The sequence below is a fragment of the Cupressus sempervirens genome, chromosome 11 (genome assembly GCF_028749045.1).
Source record: "Cupressus sempervirens isolate cs-2001-9-10 chromosome 11, ASM2874904v1, whole genome shotgun sequence".
NCBI lineage: Eukaryota > Viridiplantae > Streptophyta > Pinopsida > Cupressales > Cupressaceae > Cupressus > Cupressus sempervirens.
Window position 1 is genome coordinate 109,332,621 of NC_143128.1, and position 15,740 is coordinate 109,348,360.

At 35.5% G+C, this 15,740-nt stretch overlaps 1 pseudogene; it reads right to left on the reverse strand.

Moving 5' to 3' along the window:
* Positions 1-9,363: 9,363 nt before the first annotated feature.
* On the reverse strand, positions 9,364-12,972 carry LOC149528460 (xanthotoxin 5-hydroxylase CYP82C4 pseudogene; annotated as a pseudogene).
* Positions 12,973-15,740: the final 2,768 nt, after the last annotated feature.

A 15,740-nucleotide genomic window follows, 5' to 3' on the forward strand; every position in this document is an offset into this window, starting at 1 on the left:
CAACCCATGTCATCAACTCATACAACAAAAATTAAACTAGTTGATTTATAGTTGTGTGTCTAGCATAGTAAACTCAAGGCCCAAGTGTGGAACCAAGAACTTGGATACCATATGTAATGACCGCCCCTGCAAAATTAATGTCACATCAGCAATCTCTATAAGATCCAAAAAATTCAATGAGAGTCAAAGTCTTTTGAATATTGACCAGTCAACATTAGTCGATTAACTATCACTAAATTTAACAAAAATGATACATATAAATATGTGCTCAAATCTAATAGTACCATAATTTCATTACCAATTACCAATACCAGATACCAGATATCAGATGGCAAAACCATGACAACCAAGTTGAAATGAGCTCAAGAACCTTTCTAAGAATGCAAGGGTGAGAATATTGTAGGAGTGCTTTACCAACCTACCATGACGCTGTTACACACTCCAGGAATCTTTTTTGACATGAAAGATACCTAGCCCAGCAATAAGGAAGACTAACCAAGTAAAACCAAGACTAGTAATGGAATTGTGCAATACATTGTTTATGTAACATATTTAGAAAACCTCCATCCAATTCAAAAGGTAACATAATGAACTCATGCAATAGAAAATCAAGTGAGCACATTCACAGTTTCTCAATATGCACTACCTACATAGGTATTTCGATAAGTTATTCCAATAAATATGCATTCCTTAAGAGGAGTTATCATTATACAAAATTCATAACATGTTAATTCCTGAGTATTATCTAACCATAAATCTCAAGCTTCTCATAAAATTATTGGACAATTATTAACAAGGATTTATATCATTCCTTCTTGATTTATCAAATAGAAGCATACTTTAAATTCCTAAATCACTGTGAGCTTTCATTTGTTTGAAATAGCATTATACCAAAGTAAAAATATGTATGAAATTTAAGAATTAACCCAAATAGTTAATCTTAAATTAATTTATTTTTATGTTGATCAACACGATAGAATACAATGTGCACAAGATTATTTTTAACAAACAAATTGTATTATTAGGAAGACATTCAACACCATACCTACAATTCAAATAATCTCATAATTTATAAAAACACTTGGTGAGCTACAATAATCTCAATGAAATGAGACAAAGTTCACAAGTTTTAGATGGTAAAAGCAACATATCTAAATTTAAAAACATGCTTATATAGAAAATCTAGAGATTTGACTATTTCACTATACTCTAGAGACAGTTATTGTCTATAGATGTATTTAGTAATAAATAGAATTCATGCAATAATTTCATGTAGAATTGTTTCATTTGATAAAATATTTAATATTGAGTGTGATTTGTTTCATTTGATAAAATATTGAATATTGAGCGTGATTCATCCCATCAATATATAGACAATTATGTCCCTATGAAATTACAACATTCATTACCCATAGAATATTACAATCTCATTTAAGATCTAAAAAGTTATACAAGGATGCATCTTAAATGCACATAAAAGATACTTTAGCAATAATTCAACTCATCTCACACCACTCCATAAGGTAGTACAAAGGTTGTAAATTTCTCCATTCATTTTCAAGGTAAGTGAGAATGGTAACACCCAATAATGAGATGTCAAAGTAATTCCATTAGTCCTAGTGTATTCATCCAAGGAATATCACACAAGGACATTAAATTAAAAGAAACTCTAATGAAGAGACCCAATATTTCCAATAGGCATTCATATAGACTTCAGTTCCATTTTGTATATAGACTAAATTGCCTTATCTAAATTAATGAATCATAAGTTTATCTAATTAATTATGATATCCAGAATTATTAAGTCAAAGTTCCACATATGAATTTTTCATAAATCTACATGGCACTACACACGTCAAGAATTTGGCATATACAAGAGGGGGTTGTGACACCCATTTATATTTTAAACACAAACCTCATCTCATCCTTCTTGAAATTATGTTGTCTAGTGTATTATTTTGTTGACTAATTCATTAGGTGCATTTGGGAAACATCTGAGTCCTTTAACAATGATCTTCCTTCAATATACCCCTAATCATAGTCATTCAAACTTTAAAATTCCATGTTGAAACAACACTTCTCCAATTAACAATACTCTGTAATTGTATCTGTTGAAATGAAGAAATTAGTACTTTATTAATTTCTTGAGTTCTCTGGGGTCCAAATGGTTGGATGCTTGTGGAATCATTTTTTGAGCTAAATCTGAGGAGCTTATCAATAAGCAGGAGCATGAGACTTTCTCGATGGGGGATGTAAAACCCTATCAACTAATAATGCACAATAGTTATTTATTTATTTTAAAATTTGATTGACTGTTTAATTATTAAGGAGTATGATATTAAGTAAAGTAAATATAAACACATTCATAGTTGGAATGTCCGGGGGTTGGAAATGGCTGATAGAAAGTATGTAGTTAGAAGGTGGTGTAATAGACTCGATGCTAAAGATGTTGTTTGTTTACAAGAGATTAAAGTAGTTCTCATGGTTAGCTCATGGTTGTTCATGGTTGTTCTCCCTATTAGAGAATTATATGGGTGTCTTTGAAAAGGGATGAGACATTATATGGTATACGTAATGTGTATGCTTCTAATAATTATATAGAAAGAGCCAAATTATGGGAATGGTGTTGCTCTAATCTCCTTAAAATCCATTGGATATTTGTTGGGGATTTCAATATGGTAGAACATAGAACTGATAAATCAGGTGGTTTGGCACACTCATGGAAAGGAAATGAATTATTTTTCTAGCACAAAGTTAAAAGAAAATTTAATCTGGCTGATCCTATGGAAAATATGCATGGGAAATTCCCAGACATCTAGTTCACCTGGTGCAATAACCAGAGAGGTAGACAAAGGGTGTATTGTAGACTAGATAGAGTGTACGGGCAAGTGAATGCATTATCTTTTAAACAAGACCAATATCATGCCCTTGTTCAAGTTTTCCTTGCCTCTCTTTCTGATCATTCTCCAATTTACACTTGTTGCCACCTTGGAGGTGATAAGCGTAAAGAGGAGAGAAAGAGGAAGGTAAATGTTTTCAAAATGAATATTTCTCTTTTGGATGATTCAGATAATTTAGAAACTATTCAAATGGTCTTAGATCTTACTAGCATGAGCAATCCCATTTTGAATGCCATAGAATTATGGAATCTAAAGACTGAAACTTGGAAAAGTCTTTGTCAAGTTATTGGGAAGAAACAAGCCATGGATAGGAATAGAGATGATGCTGAAAAAGATCTACAATGTAGAGGGAATGATGGGCTATTAGAAGCACATTTGTCAAGGATTAAGTATAACCTTAATATTATTTAGAGGTACAAAATTCAAGGTCAAAAAATCAGAGCCAAGATCAATTGGATTAACGAAGGTGATAAGGGGTTAGGGCACTTCTTTAATATTATTAAAGCCAAAAAAAGTAGGGAATTAATAGAGGAGATTCAAGCAGAGGGTAGAATCTTTAAGGAGCCAGAAGATATTCAAAAAGTACTCTATCAGTTTTATAAAGGCTTTTTTTCCTCAGAAATGGGGGATGAGGAGCACTTAAAAATGGAGGAGTGCCTTAGGCTTATCCCACTAAAAGTTTCGATAGTAGAGCAAGACTCTCTTAATAAAAATATTATGATAGAGGATATTGATATTTCTATAGATTCCCTATCCTATGGTAAATCCCCTGGAATAGATGGTCTCCCGGCAGAATTCTATAAGAAGAACAAAAGCTGGATAAGTGCTGAACTTCTAAAAGTATATGACGAGGCATTTTCTAAAAAGTCTTTGGGAGAAGATATCAATAAAGGTGTCATTAAACTTCTTCCTAAAATCAAAGATAAATCACTGATTAAAAATTGGAGGCTGATTACTCTTTTAAACCTTTCTTATAAAATACTAGCCAAAGCCTTAGCTAGGAGAATTACTCCATTGGTAAGCAGATTGATTTCACAAACTCAGACTGGGTTCATACAAGGTAGGTACATCCTAGAAAATCTCATTACCAGGTAGGAAGCAATGCATTGAGCAAAGGAGAATGGGCAACAAGTGGCAATGATTTTGTTATATTTTTAAAAGGCTTATGATAGAATAGAATGGTGTTATGTTATTGGCATGCTAAAGGCTTTTGGATTTCCAAAGAAGTTCTATGAATGGATTAGCATCCTATTTAATGAGGCATCTACTGTTATAGATATTAATGGCAATTTTTCAGAACCAACTAGGCTACAAGGATCTATTAAACAAGGGTGCCCAATTGCTCCTCTATTATTTTTTATTGCAACAAATGCTATGTTTTATGTTTTAAGAGCCTCTGAACTAGGACCTCCTATAACGGAGATTTCTCTCCCAAACAAGGATGAGTTAATTAATGTTCAGTTCACTAATGATACTTCTCTTTTCTTAGGTTTTTTGAGGGGAACTTTGATAATGCCATGAGAAGATTGGATTTTTTTTGTAAGGGCTCGGGATCTAAAATAGCACCTTCTAAATCTACAATTTTGGGTTGGCAACAGGACCCACCAGTTTGGTTAGTAAGTAAGGGCTAGAATTGGACAAGGCATAAGGAGGTTGTAAGGTGTTTGGGGATTCCATTTTTAGTCGAGCCTAATTTTAATAGCATGTGGGATTGCATCTACAGTAAGATTAGTCAAAAACATGTTAAATGGAAAGCACACTCACTTTCTTTAATAGGTAGATTCCAGGTGGTGCAAAAGGTTTAGCTAGCTCATCACTTATATTATGCTTTAGCCTAGTTATTTTTGAGTTCACAAGTTAACATGATTAACAATATTCTTAGAGACTTTCTATGGTCAGATGGAAAAGGGAACAGGAAGAGGCATTGTGTCAAATGGAATTGGTGTTGTCAAGAGAAGAACCAAGGTGGACTGGGGCTAAAAGATATTAAAACTCAAGGGTATCCCCTGGCCTCTAAGTGGATGGTAAAAGCCTTATGGGAGAATGAGCCTTGGAAGATTCTTATTAGAAATAACATTTTAAGATCAGTCATTAGAAAAGGAAAACTATGGAAAGATATTCCACTTGTGGACATTGTATTTGATGACTTTAATATGAAGCTATTCGGTTCCAAGATTTTTCAAGTTTTCTAGAAGGCCTAGGTTCATGTGAGGTAGTATATTTCAATGAAAGGAGGAGTAGGAGGTCCTCCACACTATCTAGTGAAAGACAGATCTATTTGGTGGGGGCTTTCCTACAATGGTAAACCTCTGGCCTTAACACAAAGCTGTTCAGCCAAAGCATGGAATGTTAAGGGGATATCCTTGATTCAGGATATTATGGAAGGGGGGCAGTTAAGGGAGTGGGTGGATATCAAAAGTAGATTTAGCATCCCAAATTTGTTGAAAAAGACATACTCTCTTATTAAGAAAGAAATGCCAAGTTGCAATCCCAAAGATATCATGGATACTAATGAATTTTTAAGAAAGACTAAATGGAGTGATGGTAATTTGTTGTCTAAAAGCACAACCAAAAATGTCTACCTCTGTATGAAAAATGACTCATCTCTCATAACTAGGGTGTCCTAGTGCTAGGGGAAAATTAACCACTTTTCAAGTTGGTCTTTTTTCTTTGATTATATGTGGAAAAGTAAAGTAGAGCCAAAAGAAAAAAAATTCATGTGGTTTTTAATACATAAAAAGTTAGCTATTGGGAAAGTCCTTTCTTTAATTGGTCTTGCTCTTGTGTGTTGTAAAATTTGTAATGTTCATGAGTCATTCGAGCATCTTTTTTTTGAATTTTTATATGCACATAATTTATGGTCCATTTTTTTTAGATCTCCATGTTTATGGAACTGTACTAATAGTTTTTCTTGGTTAGAAGTCCTTTTTGGTTATGTGGATAGGTTTGATTCTAAACTCAATAGTTTTTGGTTGGTGCTGATTGTTGAGGTGTTATGGACTCTATGGGAGGACATGGATAAAGAAATTTTTCAAGCCAAGGGTAGGAAGCTTACTGAGTTTAATTTTAAACTCACACATTTCTATATTATGTCACAGGTATCTCTAGTTCTCAATATCACAAGATCAGATTTCATGAAGCTTATTTGTGAAGGGTGTCTAATGATAAAGAAAGACCAAGTGCAAGTAGCAAAATATATATCAAGATTCCAATCATTATTGGCTCCAATAGAAATGGAAGACTTGAATAATTTTATCAGTGAATGGTAGCTGCAAGATGGCCCTCCATTTGGAATTTCTCAGACGAGATGGGATTATGTTAATAACTAGGATCAGGAATAGGTTGGTGTTGCTCGTCCTGGATGGGGAACTAATCAACAGGCTAATAGAGGTCCAGTCCAATTTCATAATGAACAAGGTGCAGCATAGCAAGAGGGATGAAATCGAGTGCCCAACCAAGGTGATAGTCAGAATGAAGCTGAACAAGGGATCCATGAGGAGGTGTCTAGCCTCAAGGATGAATGGGGCTAAATTCTATAAATTAGTTTTAGTTTTTGAAATATGGTTCCATGTAATGTTTCAATAATAGCTATGGACTGGTAGTCAAAAAAAATACTAATACTGTCACCGCCCAATTTTTTAAGTGTATATATACAAGAGGGATGTGAATAGTTTGTTCTTTCGGTTGTTTTTGAGATACTCCCTATATTTATATCAAACTAGTTATCTGCATGAATATCTTATAGTCTATTTATTTAGACTCTCAAATTACACATTGTAGATCTCAAATAATTCACTATTATTTTATATTCATTTGAAATTCATAATTATTGATTTCTAAGTCAAGTGAATACTAAAAAGTTTTAAGATAATTGATATAGAGTAGAATCATGTCATAGCAACTATTTAGATATGTGTCAAAAGCACAATATATCTAAATGTCACTAGGTGTTGCTTTTGTTTGGAAGATTCTATTAACTTATATAATAATCCTTAGCTTTTAATTTTTCTAAAAATAATATTTTACTTTATATATTAATTTTTTTTAAATAGATAAAACCCTTTAAGTTATTACATTTACTTTTGGAAAAAAAGGGGTAAAAATTTATTAAAATGGAAAGGATTACAACAAGGAGAGCCTAATAAGGAGCTCTATCTTAAGCAACACGTTCATCAAATTCTTGTAATAGGTCAAGGGGAAGCTGACCCCTATACATAATATTCTGGACTGGAGTATGACCAGAAGTCTATTTGGCCAAACAATCAGCAACTCTATTCCATTCACGAGGAATGTAAGTAAACTTAATGAACTTGAGAGAGGTACACAAGAGAAGATTCTGATTAACAATAGTGGCCAACTACCAACTAACATCCTCAAGCTCCTACGAGTAAAGAAAGTTCACCACCACTTGGGAGTCAAGACTCATAGATAATCTTGTGCAATCCCTACAGAAATTTTTTTTCTACAACATATAAAATGACCTGAGCCTACATGAGATTGTTAGTGTGGTCAACCTTATGCATTGAGAAAAAGAATTTTACTTCACCAGAATTGCAACGAGCCACTCCCGCAATACTAATAGGGCCTAGATTCCCTTGAGAAGAACCATCAGTGTTAATTTTCAAAACTCCTTGAGGAGGAGGAGTCCAATGTCCCTCCTAATTCATCTATCCTTTACTGTGTTGCCGAGGATGTTTGGGCACTCTTTGATACCATTGAGTTGCAACCCCATCCTGAAGATGAAAATTGAGGCAATTGCATATAGCAAGATCATCTAAATCCATACCTTGATCTAGCATACACTTGACTTGAATAGTTTCCTAGAGAGAATGTGAGATCTTCCACCAAAGATGCATAACCCCAACCCGAACATCTTGGAAGATTTGATGATTTCTCTCCAGCTAGATATGTCAAAGAATGAATGATGGGCCAACAATCTAAGTAGCATGTAGATGAGAAGACTTGAAGTGAGCACTACCCAAGTGGGCCTAAAACTCGGGCAAAGAGGAAGCATGCCTACAAAGAGCAACCCCAAGCACTCCACCAAAGGTGCTATAACTGAGTAGAAAATGAGAAATGGAAGAACAGATGGGAAATAAACTCCTCCCCATTACCACAAAAACTAAAAAAAAAGAGAGGGCCTAAAATCCACATTTACAAATATTGTCCCACATAAGCCATCGGTTGTGAGCACTAGCCACATGAAAAAATTGCACTTGGATCAAGAAAATTTACTCCAAACTTGCTTCTACCAAGAGACCTCAACATCGTAGAATAATTGTCTAGTTATCTCTTGATACCCAACAGAGACTTGATATTTACCAGACAAGGTACCTTCCCAAGCCAAAACATCTAGTCCTAGCAGAGAGGAACAATTTTGGTTAAATAGAATATATATAAATTTATTCTAACATGTTACTTTTTAAATATAGATTCTTAGCAGCAGGGAGCACGTCACCAAAGTCTAAGATTAAAAAATGAAATATTATCTTAATTATTATTTTTAAAATTATTATTATTGTAAGAATTTTCCTAAGGTCAAAATTCACCTAGGAACTAAGAACTCAAACACAAGCACAACTATAGACTAGAAAGAGAGAGTATGATCAAAATGACGATATATTCATTCAATATGCCATGTTCAAGTACAGTAGGAGTGCCTGTATATAAAGGCCTCTAAGATACATCTAGAATGCCTCATATTCAGCACCATGATATGTCATACAACTAGGCACATGTCCACTAGATATGGGTTATCCTCCATTAAGCATGGAAATATGTGCGATGATGAAAGGATAAGCCTACAAGGGTGAGACAAGCAAAACAATGTTGTAGACACCATGTGCAAAAATAGAGTTGTGTACTCCTATGTTGTCAATATGACAACTCAAAAAGGTGCACAAACTCCAAAGTTTCTCACAAAATAAAATAATAAAATAATGCATTAACCTAAGTAAACTTAAGTAAGTGTAAATAGTGAATACGTATTTACACCAACACCCCCCCCTTAAGTGCAACTTAGGGGAATGCCCTTAAGCTTAAGAAAACTAGGATGAAGATGGATAATGGGTCCCAGCTACTAGGCCATATTAGGTACCCATGTACATAATGAAGTGCAATCTCTCATAAACTGGAGAAAGAGGGAAAACCTCATGGGAAAAACCCTCCCTCAAAAAGAGAGATAAATAGGGATGCATGGATGGATGGAGTAATCAAGACCCTCCCTTTATGACATACATCCAGTATATACATAGGAGAATGAGAGAAGGAAGAGAGATAGAATAGGCTCCTCTCCCCCCCACCCAAAAGAAGAATGCAGACAAGTGAAAGCCGCTCTGATGGAGAAGCTGGTCCAAGAATGCAAAATGGTGTTCCTCCCCTTAGGAAGAAACATACTTACCATAGAGTTGGAAACATAAATCATGCAATCAAATGTACATAGAATTAGTCACCAACACTACATCTATAATTTATATAAATGATGGGAAAGGCAGGGCTTGATGATAACCTCCAAAGGCACTGCCCTTGGTGTTTTCAAGCCAACTCCGTCACTCATGTCAATCACTCTTCCATCCAAAAAAAACAATTCAAAGCTCTGCAATAAAATTGCAAGAGTTGTTTGCATCGAGCACATTGCCAAGGTAGTACCAGGACACCCTCTTCTCCCTGCACCAAATGGAAGCATCTCAAACTCAATCCCTCTCATTTGTGCGTTGTCCATCTCTATGGCTTTCTCCATAAAATGTTCTGGTATGAAATCCAGAGGTTTATTCTGCACTTTTGGGTCTCTATGAATTGCCCGTGCATTTACCATCAGCATTGTTCCTTGAGGAATATGATGGCCTCCCACTTTGCAAGCCTCAATAGATTTGTGGGGGATTAGCAAAGCCCTTGGTGGATGAAGGCGCAAGGTCTCTTTCACTATTGTTTGAAGATAGGTTAACTGGGCTATATTTGATTCCTCTACCAATCTGCTCTGTCCAACATTAGAATGAAGCTCCTCTTGTGCCTTCCTCATTACATCTAGATGTTGCAATAACAATGATAATGCCCACTCCAGGGCAAGTGAAGATGTATCACTCCCTGCACTAAACATAGCCTGCAATGCCAGGAATATTAATAACAAGAAAAAGAGAGATAAAACCAAAACTTTCTTGCAACAAATTTACTCTTCAAGTGTTCTTTTGGGAATGGATGCCAAAAAAAAAAACAACATGTGTTTCTAAATGTTAACATTTTGCTTGCCCAAACTGTTATCTAGTAGTTTTCATATTGTAATCACTGGATGATTGAAGAAAGCTAAAGGCTTTATGACATTATGTCTCTATCCAAGGGAAATTGATATTGGGAGAGAGGATTAATACATGGTCCAAGGAGATCTTTTACTAAATTGGTTCAAGATCATCCCTTAATCCCTCCTCTAAATCAAAAGTATTATAAATCATAGTATTTGTCATTGCTAAATTTCAGGACTTAATAGGTCTTTGGATCAATGTATTTGTCAGTGCCAGAAAAGGAAACTTAGAGGATGACGAAATCCATTTAGGAAACAGAGTTCGTGGTGTATCAACCCAAAAAAAAATGCATAAATGTTTGAACACTTATAAATTTAAAAGCTATTTAAGAAATCCATCAATGATGCACATTGTTACTGTTCAATGTTGAAATATCATTTATGACAAATATCTATACAAGCTGAAGAGCTAGTCAATGCACTGAAAATTTTGTTTAAAAAAATGCCAAACTAAGCATACAGAGGAATGTTCAAATATGTCTGCAAGGTAAAGAGCTAAAACATGAACTGAAAACCTTGGAAAAAAAAGCCAAAGCATGCAGAGGATTGTTAAAATATGGTGTATGATGAATATATTTGCAAGCTGAACTATGAACTTGTTTGAATATATTTGCAAGCCAAATGAAGGCAAAATAGGAATTCGGCTATGTACTTGTTTGAATCAAGCTTGAAAATCTTTCTCAATTTCTAAAGCGACTGGCAATCAAAGAAAAGACCAAGTAAATCATACGGTACAATTACCTCGCGATGCCAATATTTTGTTATCATTTCTTTCATAGATTTATGAATTGGATGCATTTGATTGAGGTTTTCCTCCATACTTTTTTGAAAATCCTTCTAACTTTAGCTTGGATTTCGGAAAAGATGGTGCTTAAGGTATCTTCCTCTTATGAATTGCCATACACGCAAAACAATCATATTCTAATACTACTAATGTTTCATAGACATATAATATTCACATAGTTGTCATAATATTTCTGGGGAGACGTTCTAGTAGTTGTTGAGGCTAACTTCAAGCACCTAAAATTCTTAATTCATACGTCAGTGAATTTTTGTAGGTGAGTGAAGAGCTCACAGCTAATCTTTCAACTTTTCTACATTTACGAAGCTCTTTGTAGAACTCAGAGTGCGAGGTGGTCTAAAAGTGTCATTTTGTCACTCACCATAAAAAATAGTACTTTTTGTACAAATGGACTAATCAGAAAACAAGAAAGCTAAAAAATGATCAACCATTAGTACGTGTGTGATCAGCTATTAGTACACGTAATATCAGTTTTTGAAGCTTTTTATAAGCGTTAATTGAAGAGAATAGGTAATGATAGATGTGGCAATCATTCAAACAAGGGTGACAACTGATTCGTGTTCCCTAATCCTTAAAATAATCATTTCAAGTCATAACAATACTTGCTCCTCTGAGCACAACCACTCGAAGATATATGAGATTAGATTTTGTTATAGCAGATTATAACAACAGTTGTTATAGAATTCATTAGATTTTGTTACACCCACATAATCTTGTCTTTTATGATAAATAGAATCAATAAGTTCGACTTGAACACCATAATTGATTGCTGATAGCAATATCATAATTTTACTTCCTATACAAAATATCTTCTACTACAATCATAATTTTCCTATAAAAAATAACTCCTACTTATCAAACTAATCACATTTCAACGCAAAAAAAGATTCGCATTTTGACTAAATAATCAGGTGCACCTTATGGGAGTCCTAATATAAGTTCGGTAGCTAAGTCCAGACAGTCCTAGTGCTTGGTACCATCCTGATCTCCACGAGACACATAAAAACTCATAAATCAAACACATGAAAATATTGTTAGAGTAAGAAGCACTTACGATAGCAGTTGCCTTGATAAATGCATCTTTATAAGGAATTGCTTCACCGTTATCTTCTGCCTGAGAGATGAGTACATCAACAAAGTCTTCCATCTCTGCCCCATCTTTTAATTTTTTCTCTCTATGCTTCTCCACAATCCTCTGCATATACAAATCTAATCTCTTAGATACCTTCTTCATAGCCTTTACATTCCCTTGCAAACCAAACCTCTTCAACCAGGGAATAAAATCCTCAATATCAATTACTCCATGAAGCATAAATGATTCTTCAATCAGATGGGTCACTACATCTTCCGAAATCCCTGATTCCTCTCCAAAATACCTCTCATCTATAATCATACTCATCAGAACTTTAAAATTCAATCTTGGAAGAACACTTCTCGTGTTTACAACACCCTCCAACTGTGACTTCTGAAACAAAGAGTATACCGATTTCTTGATTTCTTGCATTCTCTTGGGTCCAAATGATTGAATTCTTTTGGAAGAGAGGAGCTCAAGCACACATATCTTTCTAGCAGTTCTCCAGTATGGGCCATAAGGAGCCCAACCAAGCATAGAATAATTGTAGCCCAAATGTTGACCTTGTGCAAGCCTAGGGCGAGATGCAAAAGACATTTACTGTGAAACATTCTTTGGCTAAATCTGAAGAACTTATCACTAAAACAGGGCAGCTACCAAATTTGAGATGCATAACAGGTCCACATAGTGCTGAAAGTGAACTTAGAATATGATGAATTGGCTTGGTTTTGTCTATGAGAAGATGGAAGTGGCCAATTATAGGAAGAGCTCTAGGGCCTGGAGGAAGATGGGTCCTATTTTCTCCATTGTGTTTTACTATAATTGTTGCCACCATAATAACTATGGCTGTGGCAGCTCCTACCAGGGTAAAGGACATCAAAGAAATTGTTATATCCATGACTACAGATATGTTATAATGAGCGCACACACAAATATATATTGAGTATTGAGGTGGATAAAATCAAGGAAAAATGTGAACACGGAGAAAGGCATGGTAACAAAGTGTGAAATGTGAAGGCATGAAAGATAACATATTGCTATGATTGGACAAGGCTCTTGCATCTCAGTCAAAGCAGCTGCCTACCTAAATATTTTTAAATACTAAATTATTCTGAGATATGGGTACATGGAGCCAGCTGAACATACAGCCACGCATCCTGAGATTTTTAATAATAGAGTTACTAATATTAGAAATATAAAAAAGGCCAATTCAACCTTTCAATATTGGCTAAGAAAAACTAATCTGCATAAAGAGTGTTTTAAAGAACTTGCCTGACGCCTCCATATGTATCCTTCCAAGAAATTTGTGCACAGAGTTTATGAAGAGATTAAAATTAGAATATGTAAAGAACCATATGTTATTCCTTAAACATGTGGACTTATGAAAGAGAATGAGGAAGATATAGACAATAAGTCTTAAATATCATACATTAAAGAATAAATTAAATTGAAAAAAGTAAATCAATTTTAATTATTTATTATTTTTAATTTAAAAATTAGAAAAATAAATTAAATTTGATTGTTAATATTTTAAACTTAAATATTTAAAAAATTCAGTCAACTTTTTTTCAATATATTGATCAAAGCACATAAAAACTACAAAGAATAAATTACAAGAAAACTGACCAGTGACCACACCAATTAGACAAAAAGAGGGGTAAAAATTTATTAAGACAGAAAGGAATACAACAAGGAGAGCTCAACAAGGAGCTCGATCCTGAGCAACAAGATCATCAAATTCTTGCACCATCTCAAAGGACAGTTGCCTCCTATCCCTAATATTCCAACCCCAATCATGACTAGAAGCCCATTTGGCTAAACAATCAGCAGTTCTATTCCATTCACGAGGAATATACGTGAACCTAATGAACTGAAAAGAGGAAGAGAAGAAAAGCATCTGCTTAACAACAATGGCCAACTACCAACTAACATCCTCAAGCTCTTGAGAAGAAAGCATGTTCACCACCACTTGTGAATCAGACTCACAGATAATCTTACTCTATCCCCCAAAGCAACATTGTTCCACAACATATAAAATAGCTCAAGCTTCCATGAGATTGTTAGTATAATCACCCTTATGAATTGAGAAGAAAAATTTAACATCCCCAGAACTACAATGAGCCACTCCGCCAATACCAGCCGGACCAGGATTCCCACAAGAAGAACCATTAGTGTTAATTTTTAGAACTCCATAGGGAGGAGGAGTCCAGTGCCCGTTCTGGTTAACCCAACCCTTCCTCTGATGGTGAAGCTGCCTGGACATAGAAGGAAACCTATGAGCTACAGCCCCATCCTGTAGATGAAAATTGAGGCGATTATAGATAGCAAGATCAACCGGATCCATACCCCCATCAAGCTCACACTTCACAAGAATAGTTTCCTGAAGAGAATGTGATATTTTCCACCAAAGATGCAAAACACCAAGTCGAACATCTTGGAATATGCGACGATTCCTCTCCAACCAGATATGCAAAAGCATGAAAGATGGGCCAGCAATCCAAGCAGCATGGAGAGAAGAACACTTGGAGGGAGCACTACCCAAGCGGGCCCAGAACTCAGGCAAAGAGGAAGCATGCCGACAAGAGCAACCCCAAGTGCTCCACCAAAGGTGCCATATCTGAGTAGAATAGGAGCAATGGAAAAACAGATGGGAGATAGACTCCTCTCCATTACCACACAAAACACAATAAGAAGGGCCCTGAAATCCACGTTTACAAAGATTATCCTAGGTAAGACAATGGTTGTGAGCCACTAGCCACATGAAAAAATTGCACTTGGACCAAGAAACTTTATTCCAAACTTGCTTCCACCAAGGGACCTCAGCATCCCCAAATAATTGTCTAGTTATCTCCTGATACCCAGCAGAGACATGATATTTACTAGACAAGGTACCACCCCAAGCCAAAACATCTGGACCAAGCAAAGAAGAACACTCTCTAGAGGCCAGAATTTGAGAAAGCTCCTGACGATCCATGTCTATACCTCTAGGAGGCCAATCAGAAGAATGCTTCCATCTGTAACCAACAATAAGTCCCAATTGATAAGGAGTCTTGTAATGAGCCACTTTATCCCATCCAGCGGCAAGAAAAGAGTCACAAAGAGGCTGAAGATGAGGGTATATGGATAAAATGGAAGGGAATCCATCCCAAGCATCAGACCAAAACAAAGCCTGAGAACCACCTTTACATATCAAGAATAGACCCCTCTTCACCATCATCGCACCTATCTTCAAAGTATGCCAAACCATTGAGCCACGACCTTCAAGAGGAAGTGCAGAAACAGAGCAAGGATCAGCAGCATGAAAATATTTATGAGTGATAATATGAGCCCAAAGTTGATGTTGTCCAGAGCACCATCGCCAATAAAGTTTAGCAGCCAAAGCTTGACTACTCAATAGAGCAGATCGAAGACCAAGACCAACCTCCTTTTTAGGCCTACAAATAGTTGCCCAATTAACCAAGCTCCATTTAGTACTATGCAAATTACCACTCCAAAGGAATTTTCGAGAAAGAGCATCAACCTCCTTGAGAAAGTAAATAGGTGCAGCATGAACAATGCTTCTATAAGTAGGAAGAGCTTGGATAACAGCTTGAAGAAGAGTAACCCGGGCAACAGTAGAAAGCCATATATGAGTCCAATAATTTACTTTATCCTGAAGCTTGGTAATCAAAT